Genomic DNA, 21,584 nt, shown 5'->3' with positions numbered 1-21,584 from the left:
ATAGATTAAAAAACTTCCTGGGCATTTTCCGTTCTAAGGCGTCATACACGATGGACTAATAACTTGCCTAGAATCTGTATGAAAAAAAAAGGTCAAGTCTGTAAACTACTCAAATGTTAAAAAAAAACAAAAAAAAAAAAAGTACCTACATAAAAATATATATATTAAAGTCTATAAAAAAAACTGTACTGAAATCTTAAAAAAAATCCCTAAAGTCTCTCTACAAAAAAAAAAAAAAAAATCCTAGTCTGTAAAACCGTCAAGTCTATAAAAAAAACTGTCCTGAAAGTTAAAACAAAAAGTTAAAACAAAAAAAGTTAAACCAAAAAATGTTGAACCAAAAAAGTAAAAAAAATGTTTAAAAAAAAGTTAAAACAAACATGTTAACGAATTTTTTTTTAAAGTTAAAGCAAAAAAATTTAAAACAAAGTTAGACAAATCAGTAACTGTTTTGTCTAACTGTTAAAAACAAAGTTAAACCAGTTAACAAAAAGTAATAGTACAAAAAAGTTAGTTTAAAAATGTTAGTTAAAAATTTAAAACAAAACGGTTAATACAAAACGTTTAAAACAAAACGGTTAAAACAAGAGTTAAAAACAAAAGTTAAACCAAAAAACGTTAAGACGGAAAAAGTAAAAAAAAAAAAAACTTTAAACAAAAAGATAAAACAAAAAGATTAAACAAAGTTTTATAACAAAGTTAAAACAAAGACAGTAAACAAACAAAAAGTTAAAACAAAGCAACTTAAAACAGAGAACGTTTAAACAAATTTAAAACAAAAAGTTAAAAAAAGTTAAACCAAAAAATTTTAACAAAAAAATTAAACAAAAAAAGTTAAACCAAAAAAGTTACAACAAAAATTAAAACAAAAAAGTTAAAGCAAAAAATTTCAAATAAAAACAGTTAAAGACAAATCAGTAACTGTTTTGTCGAACTGTTAAAAACAAAGTTAACAAATCAGTTAAAAAAGGTAATAGTAATAAGTTTAAGTTTTAAAATGTTAGTTAAAAAGTTAAAAAACAATTAAAACAAAACGGTTAGAACAAAACTTAAAACAAAACCGTTAAAACAAGAGTTAAAAACAAGTTAAACCAAAAAAAGTTAAAAAGAAAAATAAACAAAAAAGGGCTCAACCAAAAAAATTAAAACAAAAAACAGTTAAAACAAAAAACGTTACGACGGAAAAGTTAACAAAAAAGTTAAAACAAAAAGTTAAAAAGTTAAAACAAACTTACAACAAAAACTTGAAACAAAAAGTTAAAACAAAGTTAAAACAGTTAAAACAAAATGTTAGAACAAAGTTTAAAAAAGGTTATAACAATAAAGTTAAAACAATAAAGTTAAAACAAAGTTAAAACAAAAAAGTTAACAAAAAAGTTAAAACATAATTGAAACAAAGTTACAGCTAAAAGTTAAAACAAAGTTAAAACAAAGGAAGTTAAAACAAAGAAAGTTAAAACAAAGTTAAAACAAGGAAAGTTAAAACAAAGTTAAAACAAAAAAGTTAAAACAAAAAAGTTAAAACGTTAAAACAAAAGTTAAAACAAAGAAAGTTAAACAAAGTTAAAACAAAAAGTTACAACTAAAAGTTAAAACAAAGTTAACAAAAAGTTAAAACAAAAAGTTAAAACGAAGAAAGTTAAAACAAAGGAAGTTAAAACAAAGTTAAAAAAAAGAAAGTTAAAACAAAAAGTTAAAAGTTAAAACAAAGTTAAAACACAAAGTTAAAACAAAAAAAGTTAAACCAAAGAAAGTTAAACCAAATAAAGTTAAACCAAATGTTAAAAATAAAGTATAAAAAAGTTAAAACAAAAAAGTTAACAAAAAGTTGTTAAAAAAAGAAAAAAGTTAAAGACAACACAGTTAAAGACAAAACAGTAACTGTTTTGTCTTTAACTAAACAAAGAAAGTTAAAACAAAGTTAAAACAAAAAATTATAACAAAGTTATAACCAAGAAAGTTAAAAAAGTTAAAATAAAGATACAATAAAGAAAGTTAAAACAGAAAAAGTTAACAAAGTTAAACCAAAATAAGTTAAACCAAAATTTTTTAAACCAAATAGATTTAAACCAAATAGATTTAAACCAAAAAGTTAAACCAAAAAAAGTTAAACCAAAATAGTTAAAAAAAAAAGTTAAAAAAAAAATTAAACAAAAAAAAGTCAATCCAAAAAATGTCAAACCAAAAGTCAAACCAAAAAAAAGTCAAACCAAAAGAAGTCGAACCAAACAAAATCAAACCAAAAAAAGTCAAACCAAGAAGTCACAAAAAAAAATAAATTAAACCAAAAAAAGTTAAATCCAAAAGAAGCCAAACTAAAAAAAGTCAAACCAAAATAAGTCAAACCAATAAAGTCAAACCAAAAAAAGTCAAACAAAAAAAAGTCAAACCAAAAAAAGTCAAACAAAAAAAAGTTCAACGAAAAAAGTTCAACCAAGTAAAAAAAAAATAAACCAAAATAAGTTAAACCAAATAAGTTAAACCAAAAAAGTTAAAACAAAAAGTTAACAAAAAAAGTTAAAACAAAACACGTTAAGACGGAAAAAGTTAAAACAAAAGTTAAAACGAAACAGTTAAAACAAGTTAAAACAAGTCAAAACAAACCAGTTAAAACAAGTTAAAACAAAGAAAGTTAAAAGAAAAAGTTTACAAAAAATAAAAGTTTTATAACAGTTAAAACAAAGTTAAAACAAAGGTAAAAAACAAAGTTAAAAAAAAGCAAGTTAAAACAAAGTTAAAACAGTTAAAACAAAGTTAAAACAGTTAAAACAAAGAAAGTTAAAACAGTTAAAACAAAGAAAGTTAAAACAAAGTTGAAACAAAAAGTTGAAACAAAGTTAAAACAAAAAAGTTAAAACAAAAAAAGTTAACAAAAAAAGTTAAAACAAAAAAAGTTAAACAAAAAAAAATTAAACCAAAAAATTTAAAAAAATGTAAAAAAAAAACGGTATGACGGAAAAAGTTAAAAAGATAAAGTTAAAAATAAAAGTTAAAACAAAAAGTTAACAAAGTTAAAACAAAGTTAAAAAAAAAAGGTTAAAACAATAGTTTGAACAAGTTAAAACAAATGTTAACAAAACAGTTAAAACAAATTTAAAACAAGTTAAAACAAAGAAAATTAAAAGAAAGTTAAAACAAAAAGTTACAACTAAAAGTTAAAACAAAGTTAACAAAAGTTAAACAAAAGTTAAACCAAAGTTAAAACAAAAAGTTAAAACAGTTAAAACAAAAAAATTAAAACGTTAACAAAAAAGTTAAAACAAAGTTAAAACAAAGTCAAAACAAAAGTTAAAACAAAGAAAGTTAAAACAAATTTAAAACAAATAGTTACAACTAAAAGTTAAAACAAAAGTTACCAAAAAAGTTAAAACAAAGTTAAAACAAAAGTTTAAACAAAGTTAAAACAAAAAGTTAAAACAAAAAATTACAACTAAAAGTTAAAACAAAGTTAAAAGTTAAAACAGAGTTAAAACAGTTAAAACAAAAGTTAAAAGTTAACAAAAAGTTACAACTAAAAGTTAAAACAAAGTTTACAAGTAAAAAAAAAGTTAAACAAAATTAAAACAAAGAATGTTAAAACAAAAAGTTAAAACGAAGAAAGTTAAAACAAAGGAAGTTAAAACAAAGTTAAAACAAAAAGTTAAAACAAAGTTAAAACAAAATTAAAACAGTTAAAACAAAAAGTTAAACCAAATAAAGTTAAACCAAATAAAGTTAAACCAAAAGTATGAAAAAAAAGTTAAATCAAAAAGTTAAAAAAAAGGTAAAACAAAAAGTTAAAAAAAAAGTTAAAGCAAAACAAGTTAATAAAAAAAAACAGTTTAAGATAAAGCAGTTAAAGACAAAACAATAACTGTTGTCTTTAACTAAAAGTTAAACCAAAGTTAAAACAAAGAAAATTATAACAAAGAAAGTTAAAACAAAGTTAAAACAAAGATACAAAAAATAAAGTTAAAACAGAAAAAGTTAAAACAAAGTTAAACCAAAAAAAGTTAACAAAAAAAAGTCAAAACAAAAAAAGTCAAACCAAAAGAAGTCGAACCAAAAGAAGTCGAACCAAAAGAAGTCGAACCAAAAAAAGTCAAACCAAAAAAAGTCAAACCAAAAAAAGTCAAACCAAAAAAAGTCAAACCAAAAGAAGTCAAACCAAAACAAGTCAAACCAAAAATAGTCAAACCAAAAAAAGTTAAACAAAAAAGTCAAACCAAAAAAAGTCAAACACAGAAAAGTCAAACAAAAAAATAAACAAAAAAAGTTAAATAAAAAAAATTCAAATAAAAAAAGCCAAACTAAAAAAAGTCCAACCAAAAAAAAGTCAAACGATAAAAAGTCAAACGAAAACAAGTCAAACGAAAAAAAGTCAAACCAAAATAAGTTCAACCAAAAAAAGTTAAAAACAATAATAATAATAAGCCAAAAAAAGTTGAACCAAAAAAGTTCAAACGAAAAAGTTTAAACAAAAAACGTTAGGACGGAAAAAGTTAAAACAAAGTTAAAAAAAAATTAAAAGTTAAAACAAAAGTTAAAACAAAAGTTAAAACAAGTCAAAACAAGTTAAAACAAAGTTAAAACAAAAAGTTAACAAAAAATTAAAACAAAAAGATAAAACAAAGTTTTATAACAATTAAAACAAAGTTAAAACAAAGGTAAAAAAACAAAGTTAAAACAAAGAACGTTAAAACAAAGTTAAAACAAAGAAAGTTGAAACAAAAAGTCTAAACAAAGTTAAAACAAAGAAAGCTAAAACAAAGTTAAAACAAAAAAACTTAAGCCAAAAAAAAGTTAAACCAAAGAAGTTAAAACAAAAAATAAAATGAAAACAAAAAAGTTAAAACAAAAATGTTAAAAAAATGTAAAAAAAAAGAAAGCAAAAAAAGTTAAAACAAAAACAGTTAAGACAAAACAGTTAAAGACAAATCAGTAACTGTTTTGTCTAACTGTTAAAAACAAAAATTAACAAATCAGTTATAAAAGTAATAGTAAAAGTTTTAAAATGTCAGTTAAAAAGTTAAAGCACAACAGTTAAAACAAAACGGTTAAAACAAGTTAAAAACAAAAGTTAGACCATAAAAAGTTAAAAAGAAAAATAAACCAAAAAAAGTTAAACAAAAAAATTAAAACAAACAGTTAAAACAAAAAACCTTAGGACGGAAAAACTTTAAAAAAAATTAAAACAAAGTTCAAAAAAAGTTAAAACAAAAAGTTAAAACAAAAATATAAAACAAAGTTAAAACAAAGTTTAAAAAAAGGTTAAAACAAAGTTAACAAAAAAGTTAAAACAAAGTTAAAACAAAGAAAGTTAAAACAAAGTTACAACTAAAAGTTAAAACAAAGTTAACAAAAGTTAAAACAAAGTTAAAACAAAGTTAAAACAGAGTTAAAACAAAGTTAAAACGAAAAAGTTAAAACAAAAAGTTAAAACAAAGTTAAAACAAAAGTTGAAACAAAGTTAAAACAAAAACTTACAACTAAAAGTAAAAAAAAAAGGTAAACAAAGTTAAAACAAAAAGTTAAAACGAAGAAAGTTAAAACAAAGGAAGTTAAAACAAAGAAAGTTAAAACAAAGAAAGTTAAAACAAAGAAAGTTAAAACAAAGAAAGTTAAAACAAAGAAAGTTAAAACAAAAAGAAAGTTAAAACAAAGTTAAAACAAAGTTAAAACAAAGAAAGTTAAAACAAAGTTAAAACAAAGTTAAAACAGTTAAAACAGAAAATTAAAACAAAAAGTTAAAACAAAGTTAAAACAAATTAAAACAAAGTTAAAATAAAGAAAGTTAAACCAAAGAAAGTTAAACCAAATAAAGTTAAACCAAAATGTTAAAAAAAATAAGTTAAATAAAAAAAATTAACAACAAAGTTAAAACAAAAAGTTAACAAAAAATTTAGCAAAAAAAAAAAATTACCAAAAAAGTTAACAAAAAAAGTTAAAGTAAAAGAAGTTAAAACAAAAACAGTTAGAGACAAAACAGTTAAAGACAAAACTAACTGTTTTGTCTCTAAAAGTTAAAACAAAGTTATAACAAAGAAAGTTATAACAAAAAGTTAAAACAGTTAAAACAAAGATACAAAAAAGGTTAAAACAGAAAGTTAAAACAAAGAAAGTTAAAACAAAGAAAGTTAAAAAGTTAAACCAAAAAAAGTTAAACCAAAAACAGTTAAACCAAAAAAAGTTAAACCAAAAGAAGTCAAACCAAAAGAAGTCGAACCAAAAGAAGTCGAACCAAAAGAAGTCGAACCAAAAAATGTTAAACCAAAAAAGTTAAACCAAAAGTTAAAGAAAATAAAAATAAACCAAAAGAAGTTAACCAAAAAAGTTGAAACAAAAAGTTCAAACAAAAAGTTCAAACAACGTTAAGACGGAAAAAGTTAAAACAAAAGTTAAAAGTTAAAAAAAAAATTAAAACAAAGTTAAAACAAAAGTTAAAACAAAAGTTAAAACAAAAGTCAAAACGAAAGTTAAAACAAGTTAAAACAAAGTTAAAACAACAAGTTATAATGTTAAAACAATGTTGAAACAAAAAGTTAAAACAAAAAGTTAAAACAAAAAGTTAAAACAAAGTTTTATAACAAAGTCAAAACAAAGTTAAAACAAAGAGTAAAAAAAAGTTAAAACAAAGTTAAAACAGTTAAAACAAAGTTAAAACAAAGAAAGTTGAAACAAAGTTAAAACAAAGAAAGTTACAAAGAAAGTTAAAACCAAACAGTTAAAAAAAAAAAAGTTACAACAAAAAAATAAATAAAAAATTAAAACAAAAAAGTTAAAACAAAAATGTTAACAAAGTTAAAAAAAAAAGTTAAAGCAAAAAAAATTAAAAAAAACAGTTAAAGACAATTCAGTAACTATTTTGTCTGTTAAAAAAATAGTTAACAAATTAGTTAAAAAAAGGAATAGTAAAAAAACGTTTAAAAATGTCAGTTAAAAAGTTAAAACAAAACAGTTAAAACAAAACGGTTAGAACAGAACCGTTAAAACAAGTTAAAAACAAAAGTTAAACCAAAATAAGTTAAAAAGAAAAATAAACCAAAAAAAGTTCAACCAAAAAAATTAAAACAAAAAAGTTGAAACAAAAAACGTTAAGACGGAAAAAGTTAAAACAAAGTTAAAAAAAAAAGTTAAAACTAAAAGTTAACAAAAACTTAAAACAAAAAGTTAAAAGAGAAAGTTTAAACAAAGTTTAAAAAAAGGTTAAAACAATAGTTAAAACAAAAAAGTTAAAACAGTTAAAACAAAGAAAGTTAAAACAAAGTTAAAAAGTTACAACTAAAAGTTAACAAAACTTAAAAAAAAAGTTAAAACAGTCAAAACAAAGGAAGTTAAAACAAAAAGTTAAAACAAAGTTAAAACAAAGTTAAAACAAAAAAGTTAAAACAAAGTTAAAACAAAAAAGTTAAACAAAAAAGTTAAACCAAAAAGTTAAAACAAAGTTAAGCCAAATGTTAGAACAAAGAAGTTAAAACAAAGAAAGTTAAAACAAAAAGTTACAACTAAAAGTTAAAACAGTTAAAAAATAGTTAACAAAAAGTAAAACAAAAAAAAGGAAAGTTAAAACAAAGTTAAAACAAAGTTAAAACAAAGTTAAAACAAAGTTAAAACAAGTTAAAACAAAAAGTTAAAACAAAGTTAAAACAAAGTGAAAACAAAGTTAAAACACAGACTTAAAACAAAAAAGTTAAGCCAAATAAAGTTAAACCAAAATAAGTTAAAAAAAAAAAAACTTACATCAAAAAGTTAAAACAAAAAAGTTAACAAAAATGTTAAAAAAAGGTAAAAAAAAATTACCAAAAATGTTAACAAAAAAAGTTAAAGCAAAAAAAGTTAAAACAAAAACAGACGAAACAAAGTTAAAACAAAAACACTTAAAGACAAAACTGTTAAAGACAAAACAGTAACCGTTGTCTTTAACTAAACAAAGAAAGTTAAAACAAATAAAATTATAACAAAGTTATAACAAAGAAAGTTAAAACAAAGTTAAAACAAAGATACAAAAAAGAAAGTTAAAACTGAAAAAGTTAAAGTTAAACCAAAAAAAGTTAAACCAAAAAAAGTTCAACCAAAAAAGTTAAACCAAAAAAAGTTCAACCAAAAACAGTTAAACCAAAAAACGTTAAACAAAATAAAGTTATACCAAAAAAAGTCAAACCAAAAGAAGTCAAACCAAAAGAAGTCCAACCAAAATAAGTCCAACCAAAACAAGTCAAACCAAAATAAGTCAAACAAAAAAAAGTCAAATCAAAAAGAGTCAAACCAAAAAAAGTCAAACAAAAAAAATTAAAATAAAAAAATTAAACAAAAAGTAAAAAAAAAAAAGTAGAACCAAAAAAAGTCCAACCAAAAAAATTCAAACCAAGTCAAACCAAAAAAACTCAAACCAAAAAAGGTTAAAACAAAAAAGTTAAACCAAAAAAAGTTAAACCAAAGTCAAACTAAAAAGTCAAACCTAAGAGAGTCAAACCAAAAAAAGTCAAACCAAAAAAGGTCAAACCAAAAAGAGTTAAACGTATAAAAAAAAAGTTTAACCAAAAAAGTTAAAGAAAAAAAAGTTACAAAAAAAAAAGTTAAGACGGAAGAAAACAAGTTAAATTTTTTAAAAAACTTTACAGTTAAAACAAAAGTTAAAACAAAAGTTACAACAAAACAGTTAAAACAAGTCAAAACAAATCAGTTAAAACAAAAGTTAAAACAAGTTAAAACAAAGTTAAAACAAAGTTAACAGTTAAAACAAGAAGTTAAAAAAGTTAAAACAAAATTTTATAACAGTTAAAACAAAGGTAAAACAGGTAAAAAACAAAATTAAACAAAGCAAGTTAAAACAAAGAAAGTTAAAACAGTTAAAACAAAGAAAGTTAAAACAAAGTTGAAACAAAGAAAGTTAAAACAAAGTTAAAACAAAGTTGAAACAAAGAAAGTTAGAATAAAGTTAAAAAAAAAAGTTAAAAAATGTTAAAAAAGTTATAAAAATTTTTTTAAAGCAAAACAATTTAAAAAAAAACCGTTAAAGACAAATCAGTAACTGTTTTGTCTGTTAGAAACAAAAAGTTAACAAATCAGTTAAAAAAGTACAAGTAAAAAATAAGTTAAAAGTTTAAAATTGTCAGTAAAAAAGTTAAAACAAAACAGTGAAAACAAAATGGTTAATACAAAACGGTTAAAACAAAACCGTTAAAACAAGAGTTAAAAACAAAAGTTAAACCAAAAAAAGTTAAACCAAAAAAAGCTAGAAGAAAAATAAACCAAAACAAGTTAAACCAAAAAATTTAATACAAAAACAGTTAAAACAAAAAACGTTAAGACGGAAAAAGTTAAAAAAAAAAAAAATAAAGTTAAAACAGTTTAAAAAGGTTAAATCAATAGTTAAAACGAAAGTAAAACAAAAAAGTTGAAACAAAGTTAAAACAAAAGAAAACAAAGAATGTTAAAAAAAATTACAACTAAAAGTTAAAACAAAGTTAAAAGTTAAAACAAAGTTAAAACAAAAAATGTCAAAACAAAAAAGTTAAAAAAAAGTTAAAACAAAAGTTAAAACAAAGTTAAAACAAAATTAAAACAAAAAGTTATAACAAAGTTAAAACAATAAACAGTTAAAAAAAAATTTAGTTTAAACAAAGTTAAAACAAAAAGTTAAAACGAACAAAGTTAAAACAAAGTTAAAACAAAAAAGTTAAAACAAAAAGTTAAAACAAAGAAAGTTAAAACAAAGAAAGTTAAAACAAAGAAAGTTAAAACAAAGTTAAAAAGTTAAAACAAAGTTTAAAAAGTTAAAAAAAAAGTTAAAACACAAAGTTAAAACAAAGAAAGTTAAAACAAAGAAAGTTAAACCAAAGAAAGTTAAACCAAATAAAGTTAAACCAAAATGTTAAAAAAAGTAAAAAATATAAATCAAGTTAAAAAAAAAGTTAACAAAAAAGTTACCAAAAAAATTAACAAAAAAAGTTAAAGCAAAAAAAGTCAAAACAAAAACAGAGACAAATCAATAACTGTTTTGTCTTTAACTAAACAAAGTTAAAACAAAAAGTTAAAACAAAGTTATAACAAAGTTAAAACAAGGATACAAAAAAGAAAGTTAACAGAAAAATTTAAAATAAAGAAAGTTAAACCAAAAGTTAAACCAAAACAAAAAAAAGTTAAACCAAATAAAGTTAAACAAAAATAAAGTTAAACCAAAATAAAGTTAAACCAAAATAAAGTTAAACCAAAACAAATTTAAACAAAAAAATAAACAAAAGTCAAACCAAAAGTAAAAAAAAATAAGTAAAAAAAAAAGTCAAACCAAAAAAAGTCAAACCAAAAAAAGTCAAACCAAGAAAAGTAAAACCAAAAAAAGTCAAAACAAAAAAAGTTAAACCAAAAAAGTCAAACCAAAAAAAGTCAAACCAAAAAAAGTCAAACCAAAAAAAGTTAAACCACAAAGTTAAACCAAAAAATTAAAAAAACAAAAAGTTAACAAAAAAGTTATAACAAAAAACATTAAGACGGAAAATGTTAAAACAAAAAAGTTAAAACGGTTAAAAAAACTTAAAAGTTAAAACAAAACAGAACAAGTGAAAACAAGTTAAAATAAGTTAAAACAAAAGTCAAAACAAAAGTTAAAACAAAACGGTTAAAACAAGTTAAAACAAAAACTTAAAACAAAAAAGTTCAAAGTTAAAACAAAAGTTAAAACAAAGAAAGTTAACAAAAAGTTACAACTAAAAGTTAAAACAAAGTTAACAAAACTTTAAAAAGTTAAAACAGTCAAAACAAAGTAAGTTAAAAAAGAAAGTTAAAACAGTTAAAAAAAAAAGGTTAAACAAAAAAGTTAAAACAAAGTTAAACCAAAAAGTTAAAACAAAGTTAAACCAAAAAGTTAAAACAAAGTTAAACCAAAAAGTTAAAACAAAGTTAAACAAAAAAGTTAAAACAAAGTTAAAACAAACGTTAAAACAAAAGTTAAAACAAACGTTAAAACAAAAGTTAAAACAAAGAAAGTTAAAACAAAGAAAGTTAAAACAAAAAGGTACCACTAAAAGTTAAAAAGTTAAAAAAAAAAAAAGTTAAACAAAGTTAAACAAAATTAAAACAAAAAGTTAAAACGAAGAAAGTTAAAACAAGGGAAGTTAAAACAAAGAAAGTTAAAACAAAGCAAGTTAAAACAAAAAGTTAAAACAAAGTTAACCTTAGAGTTAAAACAAATAAAGTTAAACCAAAGAAAGTTATACCAAATAAAGTTAAACAAAAATAAGTTAAAAAAATAAGTTAAAAAAAAGTTATATCAAAAAAAGTTAACAAAAAAGTTAAAACAAAAAATTAACAAAAACATTAACAAGTTAAAAAAGTTACCAAAATAGTTAACAAAAGTTAAAGCAAAAAAAGTTAAAGAAAACAGTTAAAGACAAAACAGTAACTGTTTTGTCTTTAACTAAACAAAGTTAAAACAAAGAAAATTATAACAAAGAAAGTTATAACAAAGTTAAAACAAAGATACAAAAAAGAAAGTTAAAACTGAAAAAGTTAAACAAAAAAAAGTTAAACCAAAAGAAGTTAAACCAAAAAAAGTTAAACCAAAATAAAGTTAAGCCAAAAAATATTAAACAAAATTAAACCAAAAAAGGGCAAACCAAAAAATGTCAAACCAAAAGAAGTCAAACCAAAAAAAGTCAAACCAAAAAAAGTCAAACCAAAAAAAGTCAAACCAAAATAAGTCGAACAAAAAAAAATCAAACCAAAAAAAGTCAAACCAAAAAAAGTCAAACCAAGAAGAGTCAAACCAAAAGGAGTCAAACCAAAAAGTCAAACCAAAAAAGTCAAACAAAAAAAAGTCAAACCAAAAACAGTCAAACAAAAAAAGTCAAACCAAAAAAAGTTAAACAAAAAAGGTAAACCAAAAGTTAAAAAAAAAGTTAAAACAAAAACGGTTAAAACAAAAAAGTTAACAAAAAAGTTAAGACGGAAAATGTTAAAACAAAAAAAGTTAAAACAAAGTTTAAACAAAAGTTAAAACAAGTTAAAACAAACAGAAAACAAAGTTAAAACAAAAGTTAAACCAAAAAGTTAAAACAAAAGTTAAAACAAAAAGTTAAAACACAGTTTTATAACAAAGTTACAACAAAGTTAAAACAAAGAAAGTAAAAAAACAAAGTTAAAACAAAGTAAAAAAAAAAAAGTTAAACCAAAGAAAGTTAAAAGTTAAAACAAAGTTAAAACAAAAAGTTTAAACAAAGTTGAAACAAAGAAAGTTAAAACAAAGTGAAAACAAAGAAAGTTAAAACAAAAAGTTAAAACAAGGAAAGTTAAAACAAAGTTAAAAAAAAAAAGTTAAACCAAAGAAGTTAAACAACAAAATTAAAACAAAAAAGTTAACAAAAATGTTAAAAAAGTTATAAAAAAAAAAAGTTAAAGCAAAAACATTTAAAACAAAAACTGTTAAAGACAAAACAGTTAAAGACAAATCAGTAACTGTTTTGTCTGTTAAAAGCAAAAAATTAACAAATCAGTTAAAAAAAGGAATAGTAAAAAAAACATTTAAAAATGTCAGTTAAAAGTTAAAACAAAACAGTTAGAACACAGTTAAAACAAAACCGTTAAAACAAGAGTTGAAAACAAAAGTTAAACCAAAAGAAGTTAAGAAAAATAAACCAAAAAAAGTTAAAAAAAAAAACAAAAATTAAACAAAAAAATTAAAACAAAAAAGACAAAACAGTTAAAGACAAAACAGTAACTGTTTCCTCTTTAACTAAACAAAGAAAGTTAAAACAAAGAAAGTTATAACAAAGTTATAGCAAAGTTAAAACAGTCAAAACAAAGGAAGTTAAAACAAAACGTTAAAACAAAGAAAGTTAAAAAGTTAAAACAAAAAAGTTAAAACAAAGTAAAAACAAAAAAGTTAAACCAAAAAGTTAAAACACAAAACGTTAAAACAAAGTTAAAAAGTTAAAACAAAAAAGTTAAAACAAAGTAAAAACAAAAAAGTTAAACCAAAAAGTAAAAAAGTTAAAACAAATGTTAGCACAAAAGTTAAAACAAAGAAAGTTAAAACAAAAAGTTACAACTAAAAGTTAAAACAAAGTTAAAAAAAAAACAGTTAACAAAAAGTAAAAAAAAGTTAAAAAAAAAAATAAAACAAGTTAAACAAAGTTAAACCAAAAAGTTAAAACGAAGTTAAAACAAAGGAAGTTAAAACAAAGAAAGTTAAAACAAGTTAACAAAGAAAGTTAAAACAAAGTTAAAACAAAGTTAAAACAAAGTTAAAACACAAACTTAAAACAAAAAAGTTGAACCAAATAAAGTTAAACCAAAAAAAAAAAGTTACAAAACAAAGTTAAAACAAAAAAGTTAACAAAAATGTTAAAAAGTTATAAAAAAAAAAGTTACCAAAAATGTTAACAAAAAAAGTTAAGGCAAAAAAAGTTAAAACAAAAACAGACGAAAAAAGTTAAAACAAAAACACTTAAAGACAAAACTGTTAAAGACAAAACAGTAACCGTTTTGTCTTTAACTAAACAAAGAAAGTTAAAACAAAGAAAGTTATGACAAAGAAAGTTATAACAAAGAAAGTTAAAACAAAGATACAAAAAAGAAAGTTAAAACTTTAAAAGTTAAACCAAAGTCAAACTAAAAGAAGTCAAACCTAAAAGAATCAAACCAAAAAAAGTCAAACCAAAAAAAGTCAAACCAAAAAAAGTCAAACCAAAAAAAGTTAAACCAAAAAAGGTATATCAAAAAGTTTAACCAAAAAAGTTAAAACAAAAACGGTTAAAAAAAAACGAAAAAAAAAAACGTTAAGACGGAAGAAAAGTTAGTTAAAAAAAAAACTTAAAACAAAGTTAAAACAAAACAGTTAAAACAAAAGTTACAACAAAACAGTTAAACCAAAAGTCAAAACAAATCAGTTAAAACAAGTTAAAACAGTTAAAACAAAGTTAACACAAAAAGTTAAAACAGTTTTATAACAAAGTTAAAACAAAGGTAAAAAAAAAAAAAAGCAAGTTAAAACAAAAAGTTTAAACAGTTAAAACAAAGAAAGTTAAAACAAAGTTGAAACAAAGAAAGTTAAAACAAAGTTAAAACAAAGTTGAAACAAAGAAAGTTAAAACAAAGTTAAAACAAAACAGTTAAAACAAAAGTTACAACAAAAGTTAAAAAAAAATGTCAAAACAGTTCAGTTAAAACAAAAGTTACAACAAAACAGTTAAAAAAAGTCAAAACAGTTCAGTTAAAACAAAAGTTAAAACAAGTTAAAACAGAAAGTTAAAACAAAGTTAACAAAAAGTTAAAACAAAAAGTTAAAACAAAAAGTTAAAAAAGTTTTATAACAAAGTTAAAACAAAGGTAAAAAACAAAAAATTAAACAAAGTTAAAACAAAAAGTTAAAACAGTTAAAACAAAGTTAAAACAAAGTTGAAACAAAGAAAGTTAAAACAAAGTTAAAACAAAGTTGAAACAGTTAAAACAAAAAAAGTATAAAAAATGTTAAAAAAAAATGTTAAAAAAGTTATAATTTAAAGCAAAACAATTTAAAACAAAAACAGTTAAACACAAATCAGTAACTGTTTTGTCTGTTCGAAACAAAAAGTTAACAAATCAGTTAAAAAAGTAATAGTAAAAAATAAGTTAAAAGTTTAAAATTGTCAGTTAAAAAGTTAAAACAAAACAGTTAAAACGAAACGGTTAATACAAAACGGTTAATACAAAACCGTTAAAACAAGAGTTAAAAACAAAAGTTAAACCAAAAAAAGTTAGAAGAAAAATAACCAAAGAAAGTTAAACCAAAAAAATTAAAACAAAAAGTTAAAACAAAAAACGTTAAGACGGAAAAAGTTAAAGCAAAAAGTTAAATCAAAGTTGAAACAAAAAGTTAAAAAATAGTTAAAGCAGTTTAAAAAGGTTAAAACAAAAGTTAAAACAAAAGTTAACAAAAAGTTGATACAAAGTTAAAACAAAAGAAAACATAGAAAGTTAAAACAAAAAGTTACAACTTAGTTAAAACAAAGTTAACAAAAGTTAAAACAAAGTTAAAACAAAGAAAGTTAAAACTGAGTTATAACAAAGTTAAAACAAAAAAGTTAAAACAAAGTTAAAACAAAAAAGTTAAAACAAAAAGTTAACAGTTAAAACAAAAGTTAAAACAAAGAAAGTTAAAACAAAGTTAAAAAAAAATTATGACAAAGTTAAAACAAAAAGTTAAAAAAAAAAGTTAGTTAAAACAAAGTTAAAACAAAAAGTTAAAACGAAGTTAAAATAAAGTTAAAACAAAGTTAAAACAAAGTTAAAACAAAGTTAAAACAAAGAAAGTTAAACAAAAGAAAGTTAAACCAAATAAAGTTAAACCAAAATGTTAAAAAAAAAAGTTAAAAAAGGTTAGAACAAAAAGTTGACAAAAAAGTTAAAAAAAAGTTAAAGCAAAAAAAGTTAAAACAAAAACAGACAAAACAGTAACTGTTTTGTCTTTAACTAAACAAAGTTAAAACAAAAACTTAAAACAAAGTTATAACAAAGTTAAAACAAGGATACAAAAATGAAAGTTAAAACAGAAAAAGTTAAATAAAGAAAGTTAAACCAAAAGTTAAACCAAAATAAAGTTAAACCAAATAAAGTTAAACCAAAATAAAGTTAAACCAAAATAAAGTTAAACCAAAATAAAGTTAAACCAAAATAAATTAAAAAAAAAAGTCAAACCAAAAAAGTCGAACAAAAAAAAAGTCAAACCAAAAAACGTCAAACCAAGAAAAGTCAAACCAAAAAAGTCAAACCAAAAAAGTTAACAAAAAAGTTAAACCAAAAAAAGTTAAACCAAAAAAAGTCAAACCAAAAAAGTCAAACCAAAAAAAGTCAAACCAAAAAAAGTCAAACCAAAAAAAGTCAAACCAAAAAAAGTTAAACCAAAAAAGTAAAAAATACAAAAAAATTAAACCAAAAAAGTTAAAACAAAAAACGTTATGACGGAAAATGTTAAAACAAAAAAGTTAAGTTAAAAAAACTTTAAAGTTAAAACAAAACAGAAAAAAAGTGAAAACAAATTAGTTAAAACAAGTTAAAACAAAAGTCAAAACAAAACAAGTTAAAACAAAAGTCAAAACAAAACAGTTAAAACAAAAGTTAAAACAAGTTAAAACAAAAACTTAAACCAAAGTTAAAACAAAGTTTAATAAACAGTTAAAACAAAGTTAAAACAGTTAAAACAAAGTTAAAACAAAGAAAGTTGAAACCAAAATAAAACAGTTAAAACAAAGTTAAAACAAATTTAAAACAAAAAAGTTAAAACAAAAAAGTTAAAAAAAGTTAAAACAAAAAAGTTAAAACAAAAAACGTTAAGACGGAAAATGTTAAAACAAAAAGTTAAAAAAAAAATACAACAAAAAGTTAAAACAGTTAAAACAAAGTTAACAAAAAGTTAAAACAAAGTTAACAAAAAGTTAAAACAAAAAGTTAACAAAAAGTTAAAAAAAAAATATTAAAAGTTAAAACAAAGTTAAAACAGTTTAAAAAAAGGCTAAACCAATAAAGTTAAAACAAGTTAAAAGAAAAAAGTTAAAACAGTTAAAACAAAAAAGTTAAAACAAAGTTAACAAAAAGTTAATACAAAGTTAACAAAACTTTAAAAAGTTAAAACAGTCAAAACAAAGGAAGTTAAAACAAAGCAAGTTAAAAAAAGAAACTTAAAACAAAGTTAAAAAAAAAAGGTAAAACAAAAAAGTTAAAACAAAGTTAAACCAAAAAGTTAAAACAAAAATAAAACAAAAGTTAAAACAAAAAGTTAAAACAAAAAGGTACCACTAAAAGTTAAAAAAAAAAAAAAAAAAGTTGAGCAAGGTACAAAGTTAAAAAAGTTAAAACGAAGAAAGTTAAAACAAGGGAAGTTAAACCAAAGAGTTAAAACAAAGTTAAAACAAAAAGTTAAAACAAAAAGTTAAAACAAAGTTAAAACACAAAGTTAAAACAAATAAAGTTAAACCAAAGAAAGTTATACCAAATAAAGTTAAAAAAAAAAAAAGTTAAATAAAAAAAGTCAAAACAAAACAGTTAAAGCAAAAAGTTAACAAAACATTAACAAGTTAAAAAAGTTACCAAAATAGTTAAAAAAAAAATTAAAGCAAAAAGTTAAAGCAGAAACAGTTAAAGACACAACAGTTAAAGACAAAACAGTAACTGTTTTGTCTATAACTAAACAAAGAGTTAAAACAAAGTTAAAACAAAGAAAGTTATAACAAAGAAAGTTATAACAAAAGAAGTTAAAACAAAACTAAAACAAAGATACAAAAATGAGTTAAAACTGAAAAAGTTGAAACTGAAAACGTTAAACCAAAAAAAGGTAAACCAAAAAAGTTAAACCAAAAAGAAGTTAAACCAAAAGAAGTTAAACAAAAACAAAAGTTAAACCAAAAAAAGTTAAACCAAAAAAAAGGTAAACCAAAAGAAGTTAAACCAAAAGAAGTCAAACCAAAAAAAGTCAAACCAAAAAAAGTCAAACCAAAAGAAGTCCAACCAAAAAAAGTCCAACCAAAAAAAGTCCAACCAAAAAAAGTCCAACCAAAAAAAGTCCAACCAAAAAAAGTCAAACCAAAATAAGTCAAACCAAAATAAGTCAAACCAAAATAAGTCAAACCAAAAAAAGTCAAACCAAAAAAAGTTAAACAAAAAAGTCAAAACCAAAAAAAGTCAAACCAAAAAAAGTCAAACCAAGAAGAGTCAAACCAAGAAGAGTCAAACAAAAAAAAGTCAAACCAAAAAAAAGTCAAACCAAAAAAAGTCAAAACAAAAAAAGTTAAACCAAAAAAAGTCAAACTAAAAAAAAGTCAAACCAAAACCAGTCAAACCAAAAAAAGTCAAACCAAAAAAGTAAACCAAGTTAAAAAAAAAAAAAAAGTTATAACAAAAAGTTAAAAAGTTAAGACGGAAAATGTTAAAACAAAAAAAGTTAAAACAAAGTTTAAAAAATTAAAACAAACAGTTAAAACAAAAGTTAAAACAAAGAAACCAAAGTAAAAACAAAGTTAAACCAAAAAGTTAAAACCAAATTTAAAACAAAGTTTTATAACAAAGTTACAACAAAGTTAAAACAAAGGTAAAAAAACAAAGTTAAAACAAAGTAAAAACAGTTAAAAAAAAGTTAAACAAAAAAAGTTAAACAAAAAAATTAAAACAAAAAAGTTAAAACAAAAATGTTGTTAAAAAAAAGTTAAAGCAAAAAAAAATTAAAACAAAAACTGTTATAGACAATCAGTAACTTTTGTCTAACTGTTAAAAACAAAAAGTTAACAAATCAGTTACAAAAAAAGGAATAGTAAAAAAACGTTTAAAAATGTCAGTTAAAAAGTTAAAACAAAACAGTTAAAACAAAACGGTTAATAACAAAACAGTTAGAAGAAAACCATTAAAACAAAGAGTTGAAAACAAAAGTTAAACCAAAAAAAGTTAAGAAAAATAAACCAAAAAAAGTTAAACCAAAAAAATTAAAACAAAAAAGACAAAACAGTAACTGTTTCGTCTTTAACAAAAAAAGTTAAAAATAAGAAAGTTAAATCAAAGAAAGTTATAACAAAGTTATAGCAAAGAAAGTTAAAACAAAGATACACAAAAGAGTTAAAACTGAAAAAGTTAAAAAGTTAAAACTGAAAAAGTTAAAACTGAAAAAGTTAAACAAAAAAAAGTTAAACCAAGAGAAGTTAAACCAAAAGAAGTTAAACCAAAAGAAGTTAAACCAAAAGTCAAACCAAATGAAGTCAAACCAAAAGAAGTCAAACCAAATGAAGTCAAACCAAAAGAAGTCAAACCAAATTAAGTCAAACCAAAAAAAGTCAAACCAAAAAAAGTCAAACCAAAAAAGGTCAAACCAAAAAGTCAAACCAAAAAAAGTCAAACCAAAAAAGTCAAACCAAAACGTTAAACCAAAATAAGTTAAACCAAAATAAGTCAAAACCAAAAGTCAAACCAAAAAAAGTCAAACTAGAAGTCAAACCAAAAAAAGTTAAACCAAAAAAAGTCAAACTAAAAAAAGTCTAACCAAAATAAGTCAAACCAAAAGAAGTCAGACCAAAAAAAGTTAAACCAAAAAAAGTTGACAAAAAAAGTTAAAAAAAATAAAATAAACCAAGTTAAAACAACAGTTAAAACAAAAGTTAAAACAAAATACGTCAAGACTGAAAAAGTTAAAACAAGTTAAAACAAAAAGTTAAAAAAATTAACAGTTAAAACAAGTTAAAACAAAAGTTAAAACAAAACAGTTAAAACAGTTAAAAAAAGAAAGTTAAAACAAAGAAAGTTAAAAAAAAAGAACAAAAAGTTAAAACAGTTAAAACAAAAAGTTAACAAAAAGTTAAAACAAAGTTAAAACAAAAAGTTGAAACAAAAAGTTAAAACAAAGTTGAAACAAAGAAAGTTAAAACAAAAAGTTAAAACAAAGAAAGTTAAAACAGAAAGTTAAACCAAAAAAGTTAAACCAACAGAGTTAAAACAACAAAGTTAAAACAAATAAATTAACAAAAAAGTTAAAACAAAAAAGTTAAAACAAAAATGCTAAAAAAAAATTAAAACAAAAACAGTTAAAGACAAATCAGTAACTGTTTTGTCTAACTGTTAAAAACAAAAAGTTAACAAAACAGTTAAAGTGGTAAAAAAATTAAAGTTTAAAAATGTTAGTTAAAAAGTTAAAACAAAACCGTTAAAACATGAGTTGAAAACAAGTTAAAACAAAAAAAGCTAAACCAAAAAAAGTTAAAATAAAAAGAAACAAAAAAAAAATTAAACCAATATAATTAAAACAAAAAACGGTTAAAACAAAAAACGTTAAGATGGAAAAAGTTAAAAAAAAATTAAAACAAAAAGTTAAAACAAGTTAAAACAAAACAGTTAAAACAAAAGTTAAAACAGTTAAAACAAAAGTTAAAACATAATTAAAACAAATATAAAACAAAAAGTAAAACAAAGTTAAAACAAAAAGTTAATACAAAGTTATAACAAAGTTAAAACAAAGTTAAAACAAAGAAAGTTAAAACAAAGAAAGTTAAAACAAAGTAAAAAACAAAAAGTTAAAACAAAGCAAGTTAAAACAAAGAAAGTTAAAACAAAGAAAATTAAAAGTTAAAACAAAGAAAGTTAAAACAAAACTAAAAAAAAAAAGTCAAACTTCAAAAGACCACCCAACCACAACTAATACTTAAAATAGAACTGGAGGGAATCAAGGGAAAACTCATTTTGTCAGTCCCACAAAGACCAACAGCATGGCAAATTTTACTACATCATACACTTTCATACTTTAAGAAAAAAAAAAGCACTTGATGATAAGGCTTAACAAAATAAAATAAAAAAAACACAGAAAATGCCTTCACTCACTCCCTCACTCGTTCGCTACTGACGACAAGGCTACTTAGCCCCAAAATTTAAGCATCTACTTACATTGGTTGGTGTAATGGTCAAATCCTACAGGTGGGGGCGAATGACGGGGCGATCAAATTCTTCTGCAGGTAGGGGGCGAATAACCGGCGCGATGGTGCAGATCTGTAATTCAATAGAAGAATAAGAGGCAAGTTGGGACAGGCATGAGTTGCTGTTCAATTATTGAAAATGTGCGCAAAATTTCAATACATCACATTACTCAATAAACAAACAAAACAAAACAAAACTAAGGATCTTAGGTCTTCCGTAACCCTAGGCCCTAGTGAAGAGTAAACACAACTCCATGCTCTGCACAATACCAGACGCACAGAGCGACACACCGCAGACCAGGGTGTCAAATTAGCCTCATTTTATGCATAACTCAATTTATCAGTAACAACAAATAAAGGGCTTTAATTTTGGTATAACCAGAAAATCAAACTATATTACTAAATATGAGAACCACCACCAAGAAAAAAAAATTAAAACATTAGTAGAGAGTCGAGTTCATAGTAGAGACTCGAGTTCATAGTAGAGAGTAGAGTTCATAGTAGAGTTCATAGTAGAGTCGAGTTCATAGTAGAGTCGAGTTCATAGTAGAGTCGAGTTCATAGTATAGAGTCGAGTTCATAGTATAGAGTCGAGTTCATAGTAGAGTCGAATTCATAGTAGAGTCGAATTCATAGTAGAGTCGAATTCATAGTAGAGTCGAGTCCATAGTAGACAGTCGAGTTGATAGTAGAGGGTGTTGATGGTAGAGGGTCGAGTTGATAGTAGAGGGTCGAGTTGATAGTAGAGGGTCGAGTTGATAGTAGACGGTCGAGTTGATAGTACAGTCTGTACTATGAACTCGACTCTATGAACTCGACTCTATGAACTCGACTCTATGAACTCGACTCTATGAACTCGACTCTATGAACTCGACTCTCTACTATGAACTCGACTCTCTACTATGAACTCGACTCTCTACTATGAACTCGACTCTCTACTATGAACTCGACTCTCTACTATGAACTCGACTCTCTACTATGAACTCGACTCTCTACTATGAACTCGACTCTCTACTATGAACTCGACTCTCTACTATGAACTCGACTCTCTACTATGAACTCGACTCTCTACTATGAACTCGACTCTCTACTATGAACTCGACTCTCTACTATGAACTCGACTCTCTACTATGAACTCGACTCTCTACTATGAACTCGACTCTCTACTATGAACTCGACTCTCTACTA

At 21.9% G+C, this 21,584-nt stretch overlaps 1 long non-coding RNA gene across 1 annotated transcript in view; it reads right to left on the bottom strand.

Annotated features, from left to right (window-relative positions):
• LOC143030517 (uncharacterized) overlaps positions 1-20,877 on the bottom strand; it is a 21,218-nt gene extending 341 nt beyond the window's left edge. The window contains exon 1 of the long non-coding RNA XR_012966906.1: positions 20,368-20,877. This is a non-coding gene — a long non-coding RNA (uncharacterized LOC143030517). The remainder of the gene's footprint in view (positions 1-20,367) is intronic.
• Between the last annotated feature and the right edge of the window lie 707 nt (positions 20,878-21,584).

The sequence above is a fragment of the Oratosquilla oratoria genome, chromosome 12 (assembly GCF_046742065.1).
Source record: "Oratosquilla oratoria isolate Oo_2021 chromosome 12, ASM4674206v1, whole genome shotgun sequence".
NCBI lineage: Eukaryota > Metazoa > Arthropoda > Malacostraca > Stomatopoda > Squillidae > Oratosquilla > Oratosquilla oratoria.
The sequence above is the reverse complement of the archived record's forward strand: the minus strand, read 5'-3'. Positions and strand labels throughout refer to the sequence as shown.